The sequence below is a fragment of the Balaenoptera borealis genome (assembly GCF_965194805.1).
Source record: "Balaenoptera borealis genome assembly, chromosome: 16".
NCBI lineage: Eukaryota > Metazoa > Chordata > Mammalia > Artiodactyla > Balaenopteridae > Balaenoptera > Balaenoptera borealis.
The window spans coordinates 11,364,420-11,388,923 of NC_138872.1; the positions used below are offsets into that span (position 1 = coordinate 11,364,420).

Here is a 24,504-nt window from a genome sequence, read left to right on the forward strand (position 1 = left end):
TGGGACTTCCAGGGCTATGCCCCGTGCACAGTAACTGCTTAGTAAGTGGGAACTCTGAGGATGAAGATGAGGATGACGGAGGCTCCTGGGAAAAGTTGGGAGTGAGTGAGAGAAAGGGCACTTTGCGAGCACAACCTGGGGTCTCTAGAGTGTGTGCCCCTGCATTAATGAGGGACACATAGTCACAACTGCCCACAGCCGGGAGGGCAGCTGGCTCAGACCCTCAGCCCTGCTGGGCCATTTAATAATTAAGCTGGATAAGGGGTGACAAGGCTGGAAGGCCAGCGGTGAGCGGGGCCTGGCCTTGTTTGGCTTTGGTGACGCTATGGCCCTGGGATCATGGCCTTCTTGAGCCCATAAACAGGGGGTTGGGCCTCGAGACAGGCAAGGCTGGGCCAAGGTCTCTGCCAGTGGCCTTGTGTCCGAGTCATGCAGTGGGTGGGAAGGGGGGCACTCGGCAGCAGCAGGAAAAGGGGCGCTGTGGAATGAGGGCTGTTTTTCACAGGGTCAGCTCTCACCTCCGTCTTCGCTCTGTGCATCCCGTTTCTCTCTGTCCTTCCCTACCCACCCCTCTCTTATTGACACCTCCTATTTATTGAGCACTTATGACCTGCAGAACTCTGCCAGAGTACTTCCTGTACTCCCACCACCCCTATCATGAAGGGGGCGCTCTGCCCCCTCCCCAGATGAGCAAGGCCTGTGACTGCAGGTCCCATTGCTCAGGTAGGAAATCAGAGGCCTGGAGCGCTGAGTCACCCGCCCACGGGGGCAGAGCCACAGCCCAGCCCAGGTCTGGGGTCTCCCCAGCTTGCACTTAACCCCATGCCCCGGGCCATCGCCTCTGCACCTCTTCCTCTGTCCTCTTCTGTCTGTCTGTCTGTCTGTCTGTCTGTCGGTCTCTCCACCCAACCCCACCCCCGCCCCGGGGCCCTGGCTTTCTCTGAACAACTTTCTATTGGTGTTTTCCTGTATCTCCGTGTCTCTCATTTTCCACCTCAATTTCCCCTTTTCGCGCTTTGGGTCTCTCTCTCTCCCTCCCTCCCTTGGGTTTCCCTCTTTCTGGTTCTGTATTTCTCTTCTTCACCTCTCTGAAGTCTCTGCCTCTCGAACTCTCTGTCTCTCTGTCTGTTTGTCTCTCTTTCCTGTTCTCTCCCCCTCGCCTCTCTCCCTCTGACCGCCCCGCCTCCAGGCCCCGTCTCCCTGCAGCCAGCCCTTGTCCCGACGCCAGCACATTATGTCCCTGGTCAGACCCTGACGTCAGGCGGGGGCCTGGCGGGCGGCCACCGGCCGCTGCCGGGCAGGCGGAGGGCGTGCGCGTTTTCCCGGTCCCCATCGCCCTCCCAGCCCTGCAGCTGGGCTTCAGTTCTCCCCGCCTGGCCTCAGCTGGCTGCAGAGTGGACGGCGGCGCTCGGTGGCCGTTTGGCCTGTGAACCTGGGGCTGCACATCACTCGCCTCTCTCTCCCCTTCATCCCGACCCCAGGGCCATAAGAGACAACTCCTGGCCCTGCCTGGTCCCCAAAGGGAGATGGTACAGCATGGGGACAAGACCCGGCGCTGACGAATCCTGACTGTGTGACCTTGGGCAAGTCACCCAGCCTCTCTGAGCCTCATCTCTGTAAAACAAGGCCACTGAGGCACCTGCCTCTCAGGTCTGCAGGGAGGATCAACTCTAACAGGGGGCTTGCAGTGTGGGAGAGGTGCCTGGCCCACTGTGGGAACTCAGCGTCACCACAGGGTCGCACCCAGCAGTCCTCAACGGGGGAAGCCTCGGAGAGGTGCGGGGGTCTAGGTGACACCTGACTGGGGACACAGCTGGTGTTTAGAGGGTAGGGACATGCATGGGGTTGGGGGGGGGGGATGGCCAGGCACGATGAAGGAACACCCCACCCAAAATACAAACAGTGCCCCTGCCGAGAAAACCTGCCCAAGCCCAGTTGGTCTCAGGCCCCATCAGAGCCTGAATAAGTGGTTTAAAAAATGTCATATTTCTTGTTTGGTTTGTTTGGTTTTCTCCCCCTCTGATGTTCAAAGCAATGCGATTTCCTTGAAGGACATCTTGAAGGGCACCTGAGCATCCTGGTTTAAAACAGACTTTGGGTTTAGACAAACCTGGGTTAAATCCAGCAGTATGGCCTCTGGCCAGTGGCTTCCCCAGCTGAGCCTCAGTTTCCTCATCTGTCAAATGGGGATAATAAACATACACACATTAGAGGCTCATTGTGAGGAGTAAGCAAAACAATGCTTCCAAAGCACAGTAGTCTTTTTTCCTGTCTTTTTTATTCTTCTAATTTTAAACATAGGAGATATAGAAAAGTACAGAGAAGAAAACAAGAAGGTCCCCCAGAGAGAAACACTCAAAGATTTTCGTGGAAATTTGGCTCAGTTAACATATTTGTCCTGAGATCCTACTCGTGCCTGCTTTTTTGTTTTTCATGAAAATAAAACCTGATTTGAAGTTTTCTTTAAAAATATGTTTGCCCATTTTATTACTATTGTTTTTTTTCATACGCACAAACTCAAACGGTTTAAAGGGCATCCAGTGAGCTGCGAGGCTCTCTCCCACCCCAGCCTCTGGCTCCCCTTCCTGGAAGCTAACACAGTTAGCAGATTCTCACATGTCCTTCCTTCCTTTCCTGGGGTTAAATCATCTTTGGGCACATGACTTCCAATCCCTCTCTTCATTTTGGTTTTGTTTGTGTTTTTCGATTCACTTAATTATAAAGTATGACATTGTTAAAAAAAAAAATTAGAACACACAGACAATCAAAAGAAAGGGGAAGATAAGAAAAGTGGAATCACCTGAAATCTTACTCCACCTTTAAAATTTTGGAGTACATCCTCCCAGGCTCTTTCCATCACCTGATGTCTGTAACATTCTTGCAGTCCCAGGTAGCTTTTCTTCTTAGCGCTGATCAAAGCTCGTGACAATGCATTTGTATTTGATGATCAGATAATCTGATCATTATCTTCCTTCTCCACTGTGCAGAAAGTTCCAGGAGGCAAGGAGGGTCACGTCTCTGTCCCCCACAGCCAGCAGGGTGCCAACACACAGTAGGCCTGTATTGAATATTTTCCAAATGAATGAATGAATGGGTGAATTCCCTAAAGGGATTATACATTCTAGTATACTATCCTGTGACCTATTTTTTTTCACTTAACATATTGGGTACATCTTTCCACATCTCTAGCTAGGCAGCAAATCTCCATTTTTCATGTCTGCATGGAGGTACCACAATAAACATCTTTTTGATTCTGGCCAGAAGCTTCTGCCCCTAACTGGGAAATTCTTTTTCAAACACAGATCTGTTGACAAATTCCATATGAGCTACCCGTGCCCCAGCCCTCTGGCCGTTTACTTTCAGCCTGACACTTCAATGGGTTTCACGGGCCCATTGTTTTTTGGGACAAGTCAAGATTTACTGTCTGTCCTTGACATCACGTTTTTCCAGAGAAGCTTAAGAGTGAAGAACTCATCCCACCCCCATCCCACTGTTTCATGAAACAGTGCCAGTTAAATGTTCTGGAGAGTTGCTGAAGCTGGGAAACTTGGTATAACCCTTGCCTCCCTGGCTGCCTCGTTGCAAATAGCACACACCAAGCTCATTCCTACCTCAGGGCCTTTGCACTGGCTATTTCCTCTGCCTGGAATATGCTTCTCTTGGATATTTACTTGGCTTACCTACTTCAGGTCTCTGCTCAAATGGCCCCTTCCCAGACAGGACTTCCTCAACCATTTTTCTAAATTAGCATCTCTAAGTCACTTGTTCAGTTTTACATTTCTTCCTAAAACATTTACCTGGTATCATATTATATTATGTTATGTTATGTTAATATTGGGGGGTTTTCTTATTTACTGTCTATCCCCCTGACTATGAGGGCAGGAGCATGGTTTGTTATCTTTCCTACAGTATCCCCAGCACCTAAAACAGGGCCTGCAGCATTGTAGGCATTCAATATTGGTTGAATCAATAAATGTTAATTCCAGGATTCCAAGCTTCCTTCCAAGGCTGAGAACTGACTGCCGTTTTCATTCATTCATTCATTCATTCCAGATTTATCTATTGAGCACCTGCCGTGTGCCAGGGCCTGTCTGGGTGCTGGGAGTACTACAGTGGGTAAGGCAAACGGGCCCTCCTCTTAAGGGATGTGGTCAGTGGTCAGGGAGATGCACCTCCACCTGGATAACGACATCCAGGTTGACTCGCTGGCCTCGGGTGGTGGAGTGAGAACTGGGCTTGGGTTCTGACACACGTGGGTTCCCAGCTCTAACTCAGCCCTTGCAGAGCTGGGTGAACTGCAAGGCTGACACAAACAGGAACGATATCCTTGTCCTCTTTTTTTCTGCCTGAGGTTCCTTCATCATAAGTGGAGAAGAAATGAAAAAGTGATGCCAGAAACCTGTCTGCATCCCTCCCACAGGCCCAGCTGGGGCTTTGCTTGTGGAGCTAAGCCCTGCCCTACTTTCTGGCTGCCCCACAACTTCCTCCTTCCTTCAGGGAAGCTCCTACCCAAGTAGCCACCACTCCCCAACATAGATGCCAGAAAACTCGCATTCCCAGCCCAGCCTCCCTGGCAGCTTGGTGCAGGCATGGGACTTGGACTCCACCAGCCAGACATGCCTGCTAGAGAGATGTAAGTAGAAGAGAAGGGCAGGACAAGAGTTGCGGAGGAGAATGGACGTGGCTCTGGGGGATGCAGCGGGAGGGGTCCCGGGAGAGCAAGCAGGCTCACTGGGACAGCCCTCCCATAAGACCTGGACCTCGTTCCTGGCTGTATAGCCCCCAATCCTAACCCATGGCCCACCTGGGATGACCGGTATTACAGGTATTAAGAATATTCATGTTCTTTGACCCCCATCAAATCCCTCTTCTGGAATTCTATACTGAGGAAATAAGCACAAATAGTGAACATGCACAAAGATGTTCACAATCTAATTACTTAGAGTGGTGAGGAGTCAGAAACTACCTGAACGCCCAACGACCAGGGAATGGTTCAGTTAATTAGGTGAGGATTCCTAAAAGAAGGTTAGAGACGACCCCTCTGGCAAAATATTAGTGTAATACTCAGGATTAGGTACCTCTTTGAGTGGCTGAAAAACCCAAAATAACAGGGGCTTACATGAAAGAGAAACTTGTTTCTCTCTTACATAAAAGAAGCGTGGAGGTGTTAGTCCAGGGCTAGCAGGGTGGCTTTATACATTCATCAGGGATATGCGTTCCTCTTCTCTTGTGGTTCCACCATGGCCCAAGATAACCACTCAGTTCTGGCCTCGTATCTGCATTCGAGCCAGCAAGGAAGATGGGAAAAAAGAGCAGGCAACCTCTCGCTAAGGGCACTACTCGGAAGTTATATCCCATTGGCCAGAGCTTGTCACATGGACACACCTAGCTGCAAGAGAGGCTGGGGAATGTAGTTTTTTTCTGGGTGGTCACATGCCCAGCTAAAATTTAGGATTTCTATTACTAAAGAAGAGGGAGAGGTCAGAGAATTGGAGAGAAGGAGGGGGGTCTGCCACAACAGCAACAATTAAAATAATGTCTAAGAGGATTTTGTAATAACATGAAAGAAACATTGTACAGTTTGGGAAAAGCAAGATTTGAAATTGTGTGTCCAGTGTGATTACAACTGTGTAACAAAATTTCAAAACAGAGAAAGCTACTGGATGGACAAAACTGCTAGAAAGTTAGCCTTTGTGGGTATAAGAAATGTCCTTTCTTCTTTTTATTCTGTATTTTCCAAATGTTGATAATTGAGCAAACTTAATTTCCCGAAAGAAAGAATCCCTGTGCAGATTATAGAGTCTACTTGAGCTATAATTCATGCCACACAAGCTCTTTCTTCGAATGTGCCAAGGCAGCCAGATGGGGAAAGAAGAAATGAAATGATCTCTAGTCACAGACAACATGATTATGAATGGAGAGAAATCCAAGGAACCCACAAAAAGCAACTAGAAGAAGAGGGACCTGGGACTTATCACAGGTTCAAGTCACAGCTGTGCTGAAATGCCAGCTCTGTGACCTTGGACAAACCACCAACCTCCCCATTTCTGCATCTGTGCAGGGGAAGGAAGAACAGCATCCGCCTCTGGATGTGATGAGGGCTAAGAGGAAGCAGCTCCCGCAAAGCACAAGCAGCAGGGATCTGCACGGAGCAAGCTCTCCACAGAGGTTCTCAGCAGTGAGTGTGTCCCCCCGGGGGACATCTGGCAATGTCTGGAGACCTTTACAACTGGGGGAGGGAAGAAGCTACTGGTATCTAGTGGGTAGAGGCCAAGGATGCTGCTATCGTTCTACAATGCACAGGACAGACTCCCTCTGCAAAGAATACCCAGCCCCAGATGTCAATGGTTCTGAATGAGAAACCCTGCTCTCAACACGCATCAGCTGTTACCATCATCGAGCTTGTTTCTTGGCTTTTGCTGTCATGAACTGCACAGTAGCGGTCAGCGGGGTCACATGCCTGTGGACACGTGTGTTTCTGCAGGATGTGTCTCTGGGCATAGAGTCGCTACAGCAGCCCTGCTCTGCACTTTCATATACTGTAGCCTCCTGAATGCCCCTGAGAGGTCTTCTTCATCTTATCTCAGGCTCTAGACTAGGAGGTTGGAATGTGTCTGCACCCAGGGGAGCTGGGAGAAGGAGCAGGAGGGCCCCCGGCCCCCAGGGCAGTGATGACGCAGCTGTGACTGCTCATACAGCACCACCTGCACGGCATCTCCCCAGTGCTTCCTACCCCGTGGGCGCTCTGCTTAGCTCGTTCCATCCCCCTGAAACCCCCCGAGGTAGGCGCTGCCATCAGCTCCACATCAGAGATGAGGAAACAAGCTGAGAGGCAGAACAGGAGCCAGATCAGCTGGCCCCAGAGCCGGCACGCTCTTCCTAGACCTTGCTGCTCTGGCCTAGGGGTCCTTGGCCTGACTGTACATCAGAATCACCTGGGGATTAAAAAACCCCAGATCCCCATGTGCCCCTGCTGGCCCGGTCAGGTCAAGCTTGGTTGTGGAATCAAACACATCTTAACTTGAATCTTCGCTCCTCCGCTTTCTGGCTATGTGACCTGGGGTCAGTGACTTTACCTCTCTGAGCCTCAGGATTGTCTTCTGATAAAAGGGTAGTGTTAGTTACTCCCTCAGAGGGTGGCCATGAGGATACAGTGACATGTTCTATGTTACAGGCTGAGCATGGGGCTTGGTACACAGTAAGCACATGTTAAGTGTTAGTTTTTATTTTTGGAGCATGGCTTAGGCACGTGTGTGTGTGTGTGTGTGTGTTTAAGCTCTTTAATTAATTCTGTTGTGCCTGGCTAGTTATCTATCCATTCATCCATCATCCCTCCAATCATCTACCCAATCATCCATCCATCCATCCATCCAATCTTCTATCCATCCATTTATTCAACACATTTATTTAACACAAACTGTGTGCCTGGCTGAACTTTTGTCCCTGAGGACACAGAAGTGATCAAGATAAAAAGCCTCCCCTCACAGAACTGACAATATCAGTGTTGGGAGAACAGACTAGATAATAAATGAATAAATATGTAAAGTCATATGTAAACAGCATGGGATGGAGCTCCTCTTAAAGATGGACTGAGAAGCTGATGTCTTCTGCTTGTCCTTCCAGACCCCCTCTCTACCCTGCACTGTGTCTCAGGGCAGATCTGTGTGGTGGGAGCCCACGCCTCCCCAAGGCAGACACGAGAAAACTCACTTTCGTAGCCTCTCTTGCAGCTTGGGTGCGGGCATGACACCTGTGCTTGGGAAACAGCAAGGAGGTCTTGCAGGTAGCTGTGGGAATTGAGGTTCAGAGAGGGCAAGGGTCTTGTCCGAAACCAAGCAGTCGGGGGGTGTGAGGAAGGCAGAATTTGAATCCAGGAATACTGGATCCCTCAACTGAGCTCTTCACTGGTTTATGGCCCTCACTGCGGGAGGGTTGCATTGCATTGAAAGGAAGGCAGGGAAAAGTGTCCCACACTGAGGCCCACCTCAGTGTTTTTCAATCACATACTGTAATCCAGGCCTGGGCTCTGCACTTTCATAAGCACGGGCTCACAACAGCCCTACAAAGCAGGATGAGCAAATCTGGGTTCGGAGAGGTCAAGCAGCTTGCTTGAGGTCACACAGAAAAGGAATCGGGATGCAAACCCACTGTTTATCTCCAAACCCTTTGCTCTTTGGATTACACCCCCCTTGCAAGAAGAAGACCCATCGAAGATGTAGCACCGTGTGTCTGACTCTCTGCCCACACTCTGAGCACCCTGGGGTCAGGGTCCGCGTCGAAAACTTCTTGCTACTTCCAGATGAAACCCAGGGCGCTACATATGGTAAGCCCTCAATAAATACCACGTCAACACTGCAAGAAAGCACAGCCAACTTACAGGGTTTTGCTTGAGAATTACAGAGGCTCAGAGGCCATTCCTTCTCACACATTTTCCTCCTAAATGTCCCTCCCACGAAAACTCTAGCTGACTCATTCTTTGACCTCATTTAGTTCTTCTAAAATGATGGCTTTGCGATGTGGGGGGTGAAAAGCAATATTGCCCACATTCTCAGCCGGGACTGTAGTACTTAACTGTACGGCCTTCCATCTATCCATTTACCGATCTGCCGTCAGTCCACCCACACACACTTCCATCCACCTGGCCTATTCACTTTATCCAACCTTCCGTTTATTCCTCCACTGATCCATAAATTCAAGCATTATCCATCCATCCATCCTTTCACCCACCAATCCATCCACCCACACTTCTATCCACCTGTCCTATTCACTCTGTCCAACCTTCCGTTCACTTCTCCATTGACCCATGAATTCAAACATCATCCACCCATCCATCCAACCATCCATCTATCCAACATATACATACCAAGTATCTCCTTGGTGCCAAGCCCTGTGCTAGACTCAGAGACAACTAAGACTTGGTACCTGTTCAATGGGAGCGACAGATATGATGGATGGTATAGGAAGGGCTCGTTCATTCATTTTTTCCACATATGTTCCATGCTGCCTCTTAGGTGTCAAGCAGTGTTAGACCCTGGAGAACAAAGATAAAGGACACGAGGTCTTGGGCTCCCATCCTAGTGATAGAGACAGAAGTAAATATGAACCAAGGCAGGAAGTGCTCATTCAATAGTCATTTTGTTCATTCAGCACGTGTTCGCTGATGCCTCCCACATGCCGGACCTGGGCTCTGGGGACACCAAGATATAAAAGACTTGGCCGTAACCACTTGGAACACAGCCCAATGGAGGAAATAGTCCAATAGAGAATTTCAGCAGAGTGATCGGCAGACATGAGCTGCAATTAGGGTGAGAGCAGGGGTCCATGGAGGCAAGGAAGGTGGCCAAGGGAGATTTCTGGAGGAGGTGGGGCTTGGTCTGAGCCCGAAGGATGGGAGGGGGTCTGCTCAGTTAGCCTCCCTCCCCAGGATCCCCATGGGGCCCCCAGGGCACCCCCTCCCACCCAGGCAGCCCTTTTGAGGCTAGGACTCAAACCCTGTCTCAGGACAAGGCCCTGGGCAGCTGGCTGGCTGAACCTTGGAGACTGTCCCACAGTGACCAAGGTCTGTTGGTGACATTGAGGTTGTTTGTACAAATGTGCTCCATTTTCTAAGCAGTCTCGCTCACAGAAAAAGCAAAACAACTCTGCTGGCATGGCGTATGGTGGGGTGTGGACGGGGTGTCTGAGAATGTCTACCATGTATGGTGCCCTGGGGAACGGTGACACGGGTGCCAGTGGGAGGGGAGAGTGGGAAGGACAGAAGCAAGGCTGGAGATAGATGGTGGCTGGGGCCAGATCTCTCAGAGCCTCGCAGGCCTTAGGAAGGACTCAGGGTTTGATCTGAACGGTAACGGGGAGACATTGAGCTGGATTCAAATGGACTAAAACATAAGATTCAAAACTTCCAGGTAGCTAGTGATTAAACCATTTGCATATTCATTCATTCCACCAATATTTGAGCACCTACTCTGTTCCAGGCACTGTTCCAGGCACTGGAGAAACAAAGGTGAACATAACAAACCCAGACTCTGCCTTCCTGTGGCCAGAGGGGACACAGACCCTGAATCAAAAAAATCACACAATGAAATAGTGATAAGCACCACCAGGGAAGGCTTCTCCAAGGTGAAGCAAAAGCAGCTGGTTTAGTACTTTTTCCGGCCAATATACATTGAGCACCTACTGTGTCAGACACTGTGCTGAGTGCAGGGGTGCGGGATGAGCAAGATAGACCGAGTTCCTGCCCACAAGGAGCTGACATTCCAGTGGAGGAGACACACCAATAAATGGACAGCAACAGCATAGTGAGCTAAATGCAGCTGGGGTACGTAGAGGGAGCCGGGAGGGCTTCCTGGAGGAAGGGCATGAGCGGGAGTTAGGTAGGGATTGTGCATGGGGTGGGGGAGGGGCAGGTGGGGAGTCTCCGGTGACCTGCTGGGCTTAGGAGGCGGTGGGGTGTGGCGAGAGAAGATGCAGTAGCCTTGAGAGAAGGTCGAGATCCATTGGAAGGAGACCTAAGGCTGTGGATGCAGGAAGGCAGAGGGTATCTGCGGGGCTCCCTCTGTCTCTCCATCTCTGTCTCTCTTTGTCTCCTTCTCTCTCTCTCTGTCTTTGTCTCTTCATCTCTGTCTGTGCCTCCTCTTTGTCTCTCTCATGATCTGTCTCTGTCTTTATCTGTCAGTACCTGACAAGTCTCTCTGATTCTCTCACTGTCTCTCTAGGCCTCTCAGCTTCTCTTTCTCTGACTCTCTCTTGTCTGCTCTGGTCATCTTCATGAGATGTCAGTAAGAGACAAGGATACTGGGAAAAAAACCCCGAAGGGTGGGCAGGAAGTGAGGCCAGGGGCACAAGGACAGCTGAGCACAGGGACGGGCGGTGACTGAATGTTCTGTTTTGGAAAGACTGCTCTGGTCAGGGGCGAAGGTGGCTGACCACGAAACTTGATAACCTGGCCAAACTCGGGTTCTAGCCAGCCCTGTGGCCAGCAGCCCCATGACCCCATGGATGCCGCACAGAATTTTCCCAGAGGGAAGGAGAGACAGGGAAAATGGCCCACGGGCAGTTTCTCCTCTGGTGAGCGGGACCAACAGGGAGGGGTGGAAATAAGGGAACAGTGAATTCTCAAGCAAGACCTCAGTGTGGTCTAGAATAGGAAAGCCCTGCTTATCGCTATATCCTTTTCAAAGGTTTAACAATTTATTAAGCACTTACTGTGTGCCAGGCACCGTGCTAACCCTCTCAAGTGGAGCCTTGCGGTGTTAGACCAAGGACTGTGGAGCCAGACTGCCTCAGTTTGAATCCGGGCTTTACAAATCACTAGCTCTGTGACCTTGTGTAAATTACTTAAGCTCTTTCTTCGTGTGTAAAATGGGAAGAAAGCAGCACCTGTCTCATCCATCAGAGGTCAAGATTAATATTGGTTAATACATGTGCTTGGAATAGTGCATGGCACATAATAAGTGCTCAAGAAAAATCTAAGCTGTTATGATTTCAGCCTTGCGATGGACAAGGTAAAGCTAAGGGGGCAGAGTGAGTCATGTTTGAATCCCTCCTTCATCCTTTCCCAGCTCTGTGATCCTGGTTCAGTCTCATAACATAACTGGGTGTCAGTTTTCTTACCTGTTCAGGGAAGATGATCTTAGTACTCACCTCACCAAGGGGTGGAGAGCTTCTATGTATGTGTAAAGTAGATGGAAAGCATTCACCTCACAGGTGAAGCAAGTGTCCAAAACATTTCTTTTTTGTTTTTCTCCCATATGTCCAGCAGGTTCAGTGTCTCCCAGAATATCTCTGATCTTCTGGGTCCTGTGCTCTTCCTGTCCTAAAACACAGTGGCAGTTGGCTAGAGATGGAGCAAGGCCCCTTGGTGCCCAACATGAGTCCTGACAACAGCTTTCTGGTGCAGGCATTATCAACCCATTTCACAGAGTTGGAAACTGAGGTCTGGAGAGGTAAACAGGCTGCCCAAGGCAAATGGTTCACAAGCACCTGCTCCCCTGAGCTGCTCTTGATCTGAACTCCTGTGACAACCCCACCATTTCCTATGCCATCAGAGGCATAGGACCTTGACCTCTCTCATGCTCAGCGTCATGGTCCTGCCTCGGTATCCCCTGAGCCTGGCCCAGCGCTGGCCTCAGAAATGTTGGTTGTATCAGACAGAAGCCACAAGCCCAAAGAGCTGCGCTGTCCCTGAATTACCTCTCCGCATCCTCAGCCTGCTTCCTCATCCTCTGCCAGCCAGCCGGAAGGAAATTCAACATGGCCACCATACCCCGAAATACTCCCCTCACTACCAGGGCAAGAAGCAGGTGACAAGCACAGGCAGTGCGGAGGAGGGGATAGAATGGGGTCTGGAGGCCCAGAACCCCGAGTTCGTATGCCTTGGTTGTGTGACTTTGGACATGGCACTTCCTCTCCATGCTGAGCCTCAGTTTCCTCATCTGTAGAATGGGCACAATCATCATACTATCCACCTCTTCAGTTGATGCGAAGAATAGAGGGAGCATGGGTACAGTGCTAGGCATGGGGCAGACGCTCAGAAAATGACAACTGTCCCTGCTATGTGGGAGGGGCGGCTGAAGCCCTCTCCCCCCACCCCAGTCCTTCAAGCCCAGTTTGGCTCTTCATGGTCAATGGTGAGCGTCTCATGAGACAGTATAGTAGTTAAGAGCATGAGCCCTGGGGTCAGCTGCCTGAGCTCAAATCCTGCCTCTGCCACTTGTTAGCTGTGTGATCCCAGACTTAAGTGACAATCTCTCTGGACCTTAGTTTCCTCATCCATGAAGCAGATGTAATAATAGCCCCCACCTCTTTGAATTGTTGTGATGATCAAATGAATTCACAAATGTAAAGGCTAGGATCCTGCCAGGCACATGATGAGGGCTCATAGAAGTGTTTGCTGCTCTTCACGGATCGATGGGGAGAGGGGACCTGGGGGCTTCTGCACAATTTACAAGAAACTCAGGGCCAGGGATGGAATGGGGGAGCTGGGGAAGAATCCCGATCGGAACTGGGGAGAATTTCAGAAAGCAAGGCGACCATGTTGAGGAAAGGGCTTTGCACAGGTCCCACGTGGCCCCGGGAAAGGCTGCTCCACATCTGTCCTCTCCTGGGAGCCCAGCAGAGTGCTTGGGCGTCTCCGTAACGGGGAAGCTCCAGCCTTCCGGTCACTCATCCTGAAACCTTGGCGTCATCCCTGATTTCTTGATTTCTGCCACATCTGGCCCAGCAGTGTGTCCTGTCCACCTTTAGAACAGACCTAGAATATGAGGCCATGGACTTCCCCCCACGTCCCCACCTCTGATGGCCGCCCCTGGGCCTGGTCACCATCATCTTTTGCCTGGACCATTGCAGTCACTCCTCTCTGGTTGTCACCCTTCCCCCCAGGCCCTGACAGTCCCTTCTCCACACATAGTCAGGGGGATTCTTTCGGAACCGAGGTCAGACGATGCTGACCTGCTCAGGACCCTCCGTGGCGCCCAGCTACCCCAGAGAAAAGCCCGAGTCCTTCCTACAATGTGCAAGGCTCTGCACTATCTGCCCCCCACCACTGCCTCCCACACTGCCCAGGCCACACTGGCTTCCTCATCATCCTCACACATGCCAGGCACGATCCAGCCTCAGGGCCTTTGCACTTGCTGTTTCCTCTGCCGGGAATGGTCTTCCTTCACATAGCCCCATTGCCCAATCCCTCATCTCTTTCAAGTCTGTCCTCAAATATTTGCTCAGTGAGGCCTCCTCCGGCCCTGCTCCCGTGTTTAGATCTGTACCTCTCTGTGGTGCTCCATCCCCCTTCCCTGGTTTATTTTTCTTCTTAGAACTTATTGCTAGGGAGACACGTCTGAAATACAGTATATTTAATTTACCTATTAATGTGTATCCCCCCTGTCCACCCCTCCCCCCAAAATGTCAGCAGGAGGAGCAGGTTTGCCTGCTGAGGTCCGGACACTGTTCCAGGGACTCGGGACCCAGCAGAACGAAACACTGAGCCCCTGACTTCTTCTTTTTTTTTTTTTAATAAATTTATTTATTTATTTTTGGCTGCATTGGGTCTTCTTCGCTGCATGCGGGCTTTCTCTAGCTGCGGCGAGCGGGGGCTACTCTTCGTTGCGGTGCGTGGGCTTCTCGTCGTGGTGGCTTCTCTTGTTGCGGAGCACAGGCTCTAGGCGCGCGGGCTTCAGTAGTTGTGGCGCACGGAGCTCCTGACTTCTTGACACTTCAGCCTCATGGATCTGAATGCCAGCACTGCCACGAACTGAGCAGGAGACTTTGAACCAGTGAGTGCATCGCTCCCCGGCCTCAGTTTCCCCATCTGTGAATGGGACGACGATCCCTCACTCCCAAGGCCATTGTGAGGCTCAGCGAGCAAATGTCTCGGAAGCACCTGGCACCCAGTGGGCCCTCAATCAGAGCTCGGTCCTCCCCTGTCCAGCCCCCGGGCTGGCTGTCCCCCAGGGGACTGTGTTGGGAGCGTTATTTTTAACCGTGGTTCCAGCAGGCTAGGCAGCAGCTCTGAAGGCCGCGGGAAGACCACAGGGAGAGCAACATCCCGGCTCTTGACGCCAGGAGACTGCGGCGTGGAAACATCAGGGGAGGACGCCCTGTGTTCACGGTCTGCCCGGTAACCCTTTATGCGAAATTATGTCATGTCACCCGATGCTGTTTATAAACTTAGCGCTGACCTTTCCCAAGCAGGGCGCTGGGAGAAGGGGCTATTATCCCCATCTCCCCACTGCCCCACCTCCCCGAGGAGCTATTGGCGGCCCCTCCTATTCGCCCACATTTACACAGAGCAAAGTTGGGGCGCTGGCCTCTGGCCAGACTTTGCCCGTTTATTTCAACACCTCCGAGTGCTCGCAGCTGACCAGCCCTGGGTATTTTTAAACCCTGGCCTGGGCCAACCTCTTTGTCACATTCTGGTCGGGGCTTGGACTGAGTGCGTGCCCCAGTTAGGGGAGCTGAGGGTTTGGGATTCGTTTGACAACAAACATATAATCAAATTCCAGGACCTATGCGCCTACTGTGTGCCAGGCCCTGTAGCAGGAATGGAAGCCCCAGGGGGCCTAACTCACAGAGCCTGTCCTCGAGGTGGCCTCAGTCTTGCGGGGACACTGTGACAAGTGCTAGAATGGAGGCTAAGATAGAAATTACAACTCGACTATCTACAGGGCCAGCAGGTTGTGTAAATGAATGAAGCGGGCCTGGTGGGAGGTGACAGTGAGGGGTGGGGACTGCGGTGAACTGGCAAGCTCCTGCCCAGTCTGAAGGGGGCGGCCGCTCCTCAGCTCTGACCTCTGTTGTCATGTGGGAATCAGGCCCGGGGTGCCCAGAGCTTCAGAATTTTCAAGGGAAGCTGCAAATCCAGGTTTATGTGGAGTTTCATGCAAAAATCTCATGACTTTTAAAGGTTGGCAACGAATTTAAAAAAAAATGTTAAAAACATTCCGAGAGCCAAATGAAACCCATTTGTAGGCTGGACTCAGCCCACAGAGTCAAGTTGATCGAGGCAAACAGTTTGTGCTTTCTGATGCAAACAGGTGCGTTATAAAATGTTCACCACATACGGGCTGAGCACCTACGATGGGCTCCTTCTACTGTTCTAGACCCCAGGGAAAGAGCAGGAAACAAGATGCACAATATTCCTGTCCTCATGTTGCTTATATTCATTCAGTGGTGTGCTGGAGCTGGCTTGCACTGCTGGCTGGCGAATTCTGCAAGCTGGTTTCTACACAGCCATCACAAACATTTTCAAATTATTTGAACTTACAATTAAATAAATTAGAATACAAATAAAAGTAACAACTACTCCAAACTCATCACTTTCTAATTAATGTACTGTTTCATATTTCTTGAGGTTATTGACATCTATTGTATGAGATTGCATCATACACCACACTCTGTGGTGGAAACAGTATCTGATGGCATGTCACTGAATACCTCTTCTCAACTCCACGTTCAGTGAAGTCATGCTGGGAGCTTGAAATCAGCCACCGTGGGAGTGTTTATGCCCCAGAAATTGGCAAATGTAAACATCAGAGCTCCCCACTTGCCGAGAGCCTGTCAAACATTTAGCAGCAAACTAGATTAAAACAAATATACGGATAATACGTAATATGTCAGATAGCAACAACTACAATGAAGGAAAATAAAGTAGGTCGAGGGACAGGTGGTGATGGAGGGGAGTATTTTATATGGGCAGGTCATGGAAGTCTTCTCTGAGGAGATGATATTTGAGCAGAGACCTGAATGGAGTGACAGAATGAAACAGACAGATATCTTTGTTTCAGGCAAAGGGAAGAGCAAGTTTCTGCCTAGGGACAGGAACAAGCTTTCTAGTTCAGGAACAGGGAGAAGGCAAGTGTGGCAGGAACAGAGTGAGGGAGGGAAATGGGGTAGGGATGAGGTTGGGGAGGTGGGCAAAGGTCAGATCATACAAGGTCTCATAGGCCATGGGGACGACAGGGATTTTTATTCTAAGAGGAAGGGGCGTTTTAGAGGGTTTTGAGCAGGGGTGTGACCTGACTTAATTTATCTTTTACAAAGGCACCTCCTACTGTGATGGAGTAAAGCTGGGAAGCCAGGAGACTAGGGAGGAGGCCACTGTCACAGTCCCAGCAGGTGAGGATGGTGGCCGCCGGCACCATGGTGGTGGCTACAAAGGTAGCACAAGAATATGGATTCAGGATGTATTTGGCTGCTGAGGTGACAGCACTTCTGATGGATGGGATGTGTCTGGGTGAAGCAACAGGGTATCAAATATGGCTTCTAGGTATTGTCCTGAATATCTGGGTGAGAGGTGGCACCGTTTACTGAGAAGAGAAGACTAGTGGGAAGGGCTGGGGTTTTAGGAGGGGAAATGGGAGATTCTGAGGTTCTGTTTTGTGACATTTGAGGGGTCTGTGTGAGACCCACGGGGAGGTATCCACTCGCCAGTTGGACATCAGAGTCTTGCCAGTTGGAGCACAAGGTAGTTCCGGAAGCAGTGTCTCTCTGTTGCTGTGGCAACTCCCAGCCAGGGGGACAATACTGCTGGGGGGTTGGGAGGGGGGTTTCTGGGAAGGCCTCACAGTGAAGGAGTTGTGAAGGATAGGGAGAAGCATCTGGCAGGTGGAGAATGGAGGAACCGCATCCCAGGGGGAGGGCACAGCAGGGGCAAAGGACTGGAAGCAGGAAAAGCATAGCCTTTTCGGAGGATGGTGTGGGAGGGGCCCAGGTGTGGGAGAGAGGCTAGAAAGGCAGAAGGGCAGATCTCTCAAAGGGCTGCTTCTTTCAGCCGAAGGAGGCTGGAGTGCACCCTCAGGGCACAGGGTGAAGCGTGTAAGCAGGTTCAGGCCACAAAGAGCACCTTAGGAAGGAAACACTGCACCCACTCTGGCCTGAGGTTGCACAGGTCAGGTGGAGGATCCCCTGCCCTGCCCTCCCCTCCCCACTGGGCCCCCCAGCACCCTGCCCTCAGCGTACACAGCAAAACGCCCCTCTAAGTCAGCCTGGAACATTTGCCAACCAGCCAGTTTCTTGGAGATATTTTGCCGACTAACCAGGAAAACAAAATAACCCTGAGGGGAGGGAGGAAGGTCAAAGGAATATTCTGGAACCTTTGGTTTCTGGATTCCCATCAGGTGGAAGAGCCAGGAGGTCACTTCCCCGGACTGAGGGATGACTGAAGCGAACATGGCACGGCAGGGACTTGGGTGTTTACAGGAACTTTTGTAACCAATCTCAGGTATAGGCGTGGGGGAAATGGGGGTCTGGGTTCAAAGGCAGGTTTTTCTGCCACATATTTGCAGTGTGATCTTAGGCAGGTCTTATCTTTCTGAGTCTCGGTTTCCTTATCTGTACAAAGGGATAATAGTGGCACCTGTAATAGTGTCACTCACCAGTCTCCTGGAATTGCTGGGGGATGAAATGAGATAAAACAGATCAATAATTTAGCCCAGTGCCTAGCTCATACCAAACTCCCAATCAATGTCAGCTGTCAATCATTATTTGCAAAGTTATTAATTATTGAGCACTTTCTGAATGCCAGGCTTTGAGCAGTTCACACTACCTCATTTAAGCCTCATTCCCTCCCTGTGATTGAGGATTAGTATTGACTCTGTATTACAGACAGGGAAACTAAGCCTCAGAGAGTTGACCTGGCTTTCCCAAGGTAAGTTGTCTCAGGGGACACAGCTGGGATTTGAACCTGCATCTGACCTCATAACCCATTTCTATATTCATTCTGTATTCATTCTGGGTTCTGCCTCCTGTGAATCGAATCAGGCTCCAGAATTCTGGTAAACAATAATCCAGGTGACCCCCAGTATCCCTCCACTCCAGTAGGGACCCCTGCCTTTCCTGGAGCCAGCCAGCTCAGGCTGCACCCTGGGCCTGGGGTGTGGAGAGGACACGGATGATGGCTGCCCCACGGCAGTGCAGGGCGTGGAGGAGCAGAGCCATCCTAGGCCAGCTGCGGCCTTCCTCTTGTATCAAGAGTCCAGCTGGGCACCCATGTCCCATCAATAAACGTGCCCCAAAATAGCTCTCTGGGCCTGGCCAGGGCAAGAGGTCCAGGACGTCCTGTTCCCACCGGCTCTGGCCAGAGAGTGACTGTGTACTTGGCCTTCCCCATTTGGAGGTTGCTGGAAGGGAGGGCAGAGCTCATCCTGCCTGTGGACTCATGGGAATTAGCAGCCCCTGAGCACCAACACCCACAACTTGGGACACTGTGATGCTTCCCAAATGCACTGCTGGTGGAACAGCGCCAGTGGCTTTTATCTTAGTAGACAGTCTCCCGGGGAGGTTAAGAACTTGGTTGCTGGAGTCTGGCTGGTGTGGGTTCAAATTCTGACTTAGCCATTTCCTAGCTGTGTGACTTTGGGCAAGTGACTTCCCCTCTCTGAGCCTTGGTTTTCTCACCTGGAAAATGGGGATAAACATTTCATAGGGTTGTTGCTGTGCTTCAGTGAGTTTGTGTATACACAGAACGGGTTGTAGACTTGGCAGGTTTTATTTATTACTTGTTCCTCTCCCTCCCTCACCCCTGCAACATGAGCTCCACCAGGCAGGAATCTTTATGGTTTACTGATGAACTCCAAGGCCCATGGGAGGTGCTCACAGCTATTTGTTGAATAAATGGATGAATGAATGAATGAATGGAAATGCCAGGCACATAGCAAGTGCTCAAAAACACTTAGCAATGCTGTCTTAATGTGCCTTTGAAAAAAGAGAAGCTCAAGGATCAAATGTGACTCTCAATCGGGATTGGTCAAGATGTGGAGAAAGTTAAAGTGAGTCAAGGGGAAGAAAGACAAATGTTACACACAAAAGGACGGGAGGGAACTGGAGGGGGCAAAGCCGGGCAGGGGGGCTGAGACTGCCGGAAGCTGTGAACCACGGGGACAGTGGACGCTGGTCTGGAGTTCCGAGTCTGGGAGTTCAGGATGCTCGGGACACCGGCCTCGTGGTGTGATATCCTGGGGAGCAGCAACTCCTCACTTGTCACCTCCTGGCTCACCCCCACGAATGTGAATTTGGGGCCCTAGGGCTTCTACATCTGAGGAGCTGAATGCAAGGGGAAGAAGTGAGTAGGTTGGGCCACTCATGCTCCTAATAATCCTAGCAGCAACACCGATTCACGCTCCTGCAGCCTGCCCGACGCAGGCTTGCCAGGCTGAATGCTAGGGACGGCCCTAGGAGATGGGTACTACTATATCATTACTCCTGTTTTACAGATGAGGACACTGAGGCCCAGAGAGGTGGAGTGGGCTGCCCAAGGTCACAAGGAGAGTGAGTGGTCAAGCCCCTCCCTGCAGCCCTTCGGCCACATGTGGCCACGAACAGTTCCCTGAGCACATGGGCTCCCCTTTGCAGGGCCCTTCCTGAGCTGTCCCTCACTTGGAGCACTCTGCCCAGTCTTTTCGCTGGGCCCGCGTCACACTCCCTGGGTCCCTCCTTGGGGGCAGCCTCCCCTGACCTCCTCCCACCCCCAGCTCCTCCTGTCTCTTGCTGAGCTGTGACAGCTGTATATTCACCTGTCCTCAGGATCTTGGGGGCAGCTGAGGGGTCTGCATTTTCTCTGGGACACGGCACCCAGCACAGAATGGGCACTGCTGGAAACTGTGGAACAAACACACCCTTGGGTATGGCTGTGACCCTCAGAGCCCTGAGTCCAGGATTGCACCTGGGACAGGTGGTGGGTGGAGGGGACACCGAGACCACCGAGTCTCGAGCCACACTCTGGGGCCTTTACTGCTACTCCCTGGTCTGTTCATATACAGAGGCAGCCCCGTCCAGTGGTCAGCGCCTCAGCCCCAGGGCCCAACCGTGTGGGTTCAAATACCAGTGTAGCTACCACCCTCCCAAGGGACCCTGGGCAAGTGATTTAATCCCCTTGGCCTCAATTTCCCCACCTAAAAAATGGGGAAAATGATAGGGTTGTTGCGAGCATTAAATGAATTGAATACATGGTTAATGCTTAGAATCGTGCCTGGTACGTGCCAAATGCTTTACAAGTACTAGCAGTATTATTATCATTAGGCAAGGTGGGTTATGCTGGGCTATAAGTAAGAAGTTTGGACTTTATCGCTGAGGGATGGGTATCAGCGGGCAGATTTTTAAACCTGTTCTGAGCTGGTTTCGATGACACTGAGAGAGATGTGAGGGTGATGCTAGAAGATCTGGCGTCAGGAGCTGCCGGGCTGTGCTCTGTTCTTCACCATGTGGTTGACCGAATTCTCACAAACACGCCAGAGGGAGCGCCCTTGTTACCCCTTTTCAGGTGGGGAAACCCCGATTCAGCAATAGTAAGTCACCTGCCCAAGGGTACATGGCCAATTAAGTAGCCAAACCACGATTCAAACTCGGTTATAAGTTTCCTGTTGCTACTATAACAAATGATGTCAAATTTAGTGGCTTAAAACAACATAAATTTGTTATCTTACGGTTCTGGAGGTTGGAAGTCCAAAATAGGTCTCCCAAGGCTAAAAATCAAACACAGGCTTGCATTCCTTCTGAGGCTCCAGTTCTTGCCTTTTCCAGCTTCTAGATGCCACTCACATTCCTGGCTCACTTTACCCCAACCTCTGCTTCCATCAAAACCTCCCCTTCTCTGACTCCGACCCCCCTGCCTCCCTCTTATAAGGACCCTTGCAATTACGTTGAGCCTCCTGGATAACCCAGGTTCACCTTCCCGTCTTGAGATTCTTTATCACATCCACCAAGTCCCTTTTGTCATGTAAGGTGACATAATCACAGGTTCTGGGGATTAGGACATGGGCATCTTTGGCGGAGCCTTCATTCTACTTGCCACAGACCCGGGATCCAGGCCCAACCTAGCCTCTTTGGCTTCCCCTGCGAGCACCCCAGGCTGCAGGACCAAGAATGAGAGGATGCCCAGCGGGGTGGCAGGGAGCGCGGGGAGCCCAGGTCTCTCGTGGCAAGTTTGGGGTCTTTATGTGAGGAAGCCCCAGGGAGGGAGGGCAGGCCCAGACATGAGTGAGGTGGGCGGGGCTTGGACACGGGGACCAGAGGGGCCCAGAACACTAAATCAGCTGACCAGAGGAGAAGTGGGCCTGGGTGGCCCGAGCTGGCCATTTTCCAAAGGAAGTTGGAAATCCTGGTTTTTATGTGAAATCTCCAGTTTTTAAATGTTGGCAAATGATTCAAAATTATGAGAAAAAACTCCCTACACACACACACATGCACGCACCTACACTGTGTGTGAAGTCACACAGAACACCTCTGAGGCCAGATGAGGCCCACAGGCTGTGAGTTCCCGACTGCTGGCCTGCCTGGGAGACAGGGGAAAGCGAGTCCTTGCTGAGGGCAGCGGGGGCTGAACCGTCCATGGAGGAGCCTGAAGTAGCCTGAAGAGCTTCCCCCGGCTCTGCCGGGGGCGGGGGAAGCCTGGACAGGGAGTGGCCAAGAAGGGGACAGTGGGCTTCGAGGAGGTCAAGAAGCAGAGCAAGGCCACAATGAGGCCAGATCCGTTCAATCCCAGTCCCAGCTGTGACTCCAGGTGGGCAGGCTGCTGTGTGGCCTTGGACAAGTTACCTGGCCTCTCTGTGCCTTCCTTTTCTCTTGTGGAGGTTGACTCCACTCCACAGGGTGTCCAGTTCCACACATTCCTTGAACAAATCCCTGATATGTGTCAGGCTCTGTTCTGGCCCTGGGGACTCAGCACTGCACGAAGCAGGGCGAGCCCCTGCTTCCAAAGGCCATGGTCGAGCTGCTGGCGTGGGACTGGGCCTGGGCTTAATTACCAAGAACTCGAGAGTGGTCAGTTCCTCTTCCTCTGCCGACCTTTGCTTCTGCCACTTATCCCTAACGTAGCTGTGGCTTGTGACTTCCACTTATTCACTGAGCACCAATTGAATATCATGTATTCTATTCTCAAAATCTGGAGACTGATGTTATTATGGCCCCTATTTTACAGGTGGAGAAACTGAGGTCAGGACACACAGGTTACATAGCTAGGAAGGGGCTGTCTTGGGAAGGAACCCCTGACCCCAGAGACTATTCTCTAGCCCCTCCGCCTTAACTTTTAGCTACTTATCAGTCCCTAGGGAAGCTTAAAGCCATCAGCCAGGGCATCCTTGGAGGTAACATGGAGGAAATGTCCTCCCTTTGTGCTAAACTCTGTCCAGAATTACCTCTTCCCAACTTCAAACAGGCCCCAGTTCCTGACCTTGTTGACTGCATGGCCCTTGGCGCCTTGAGAGATTTCAAACAGCTGATCTTCTTTCATCTTTCTGGACTCGAGGTCTGAGCATTTTTCCGTCTCTCTGCCTGAGGCTGTCCTGGGACTCCCTAAGCCATTTTACCATAAACGTCCAGTTACTGGACCTACTATGTGCCAGGTACTTGATAGGCATGACCTCATCTAACCCTTAACAATTTAACCCTTAACAAGGCAGTGCCAGGGCAGTTGAGGAAACCGAAGCTAGATGGGGTGAAGTCACTTGCCCAAAGTCACACAACCCTGAACGGGATGGCTTCAAAGCCACACCGTGAAGCCCGGTGCCACGTGGCTGCTCTCCACCAACCGCTGAGTGGGAAGACTTTTCTGCTCTTCACCAAAACCTTCACCCTCCTCCCTCCCAGTTCATTCTCAATGCCTGAGAGCTTCATTTCCCATTAGTCCCAACGGGAGGGCTCCTTCCTGGGATCAGGGGCTGGGTGGCTAATGTGTTCCGAGGCTCCCTTCCCAGCCCCTTCTCTCATCTCTTGTGTGGGGTTCCCCGGTGGGGAAGTCTTCCCATCTTTCTCTCCCTAGAGTCTCCAGTTGCTGGGAAAAGCAAGAAGGGAATGAAAAGTGGATGCTGTGGCAGGGTGCAGGGACAGACTTTAGGGTTCCAGATTCCAAACGCCCAGGGAAAGTATGGTCAGAAGGGTGGAGCTGCCCAAATCAAATTTGGCTGGTTCTTATCAGCTCCGGAGCTCTTCGGACAGCGTGGAATCAAAGGAGGCCAGGACTATTTGTTTACTTTTTTTCCTCCTTTTTGGCTAAAGGAGATCAAAGCAAATCTGCTCTGCCCAGCTCCTCCTTCCTTTCTTTCTCTTTTCCTAGTTCCCCTTCTTCGAAGCCTGAGAACTAAAAACCCTAAATTTGAGAGGGAGGGTTTGTTATCACCACCTCATTATCCCTGGTGTGACTCTGCGCTGAGCCCTAGGTCGAGCACTTTATGGGAACAATGGCATAGATTCCTGCAAATGATGAGTGACAGCTCTTATTATTCCCCTGGCAGAGGAGGAAACTGAGGCACCGAGAGGGAAAGTCACTCTTCAGAGGTCACTCAAGATTCTGACTCCCTGGTTGAGGCTCTCAAGCCACATCCCTCCTCCAAACCTGTATTTCCACCAAGAAAAATGACATGAGTATAAAAGGGGCTAACAGCAGAAAACCAACCTCAAATGTTCCCTGAGTCTCTCTGCTGTGCCCAGACCTGAGTTCAGGGGCTACAAACTCCAGTGACTTCAGTGCCCAGGCAAGACACACAGATGATTGAAGGCAGCCGGGTGGGAGGCAGCAGGGAGTGGTGGAGACTGCGGTGAACTGGAAAGCCCCGGAGTTTCAACTCAGCACCAGCCCATGGCTGCCTTGGGAAAATAAGGCCCAGTATTAACAGGGTTTTCAGGCAAGCCAGAATTCTAGACATTTTATGTGAAATCTCTGTATTTTTTTTTTAACATGGTGGAAGATGAGAGTCTATTTTTATTTTAGTGATAAATAGAATAAATTGATAGTGTGCTATGCTGGCATCCTGGATTCAATATTCCATTTTCTCAGTGAGTTGAAATACCACCTTTGTCATAGTCCTTCCCACCGTTCTTCCATTCTTCTGTTTCATACTTTTCCTTGTAAACTCCAAGATGATTTTATCAAATTAAAAAAAATCCTGTGGGTCACTACTTGAAATTACATTAAGTTTATATATGTTGGCAGAATTGTCATTTGAAGGGTGTGAAGTCTTCCCGCCTATTTATTCTCATCTTATTTCATGCCCTTTGGGAAGATATTTTAGTTTTCTT

The 24,504-nt window shown here is 50.9% G+C and overlaps 1 protein-coding gene and 1 long non-coding RNA gene across 2 annotated transcripts in view; one reads left to right on the forward strand and one right to left on the reverse strand.

Moving 5' to 3' along the window:
- PTPN1 (protein tyrosine phosphatase non-receptor type 1) overlaps positions 1-2,175 on the reverse strand; it is a 146,204-nt gene extending 144,029 nt beyond the window's left edge. Inside the window, exon 1 of the mRNA XM_082361120.1 lies at positions 2,111-2,175. The gene's annotated coding sequence lies outside the window, so the exon portion shown is untranslated. The remainder of the gene's footprint in view (positions 1-2,110) is intronic.
- Positions 2,176-14,528: 12,353 nt separating this feature from the next.
- LOC309613789 overlaps positions 14,529-24,504 on the forward strand; it is a 60,767-nt gene continuing 50,791 nt past the window's right edge. The window contains exon 1 of the long non-coding RNA XR_014235878.1: positions 14,529-14,605. This is a non-coding gene — a long non-coding RNA (uncharacterized lncRNA). The remainder of the gene's footprint in view (positions 14,606-24,504) is intronic.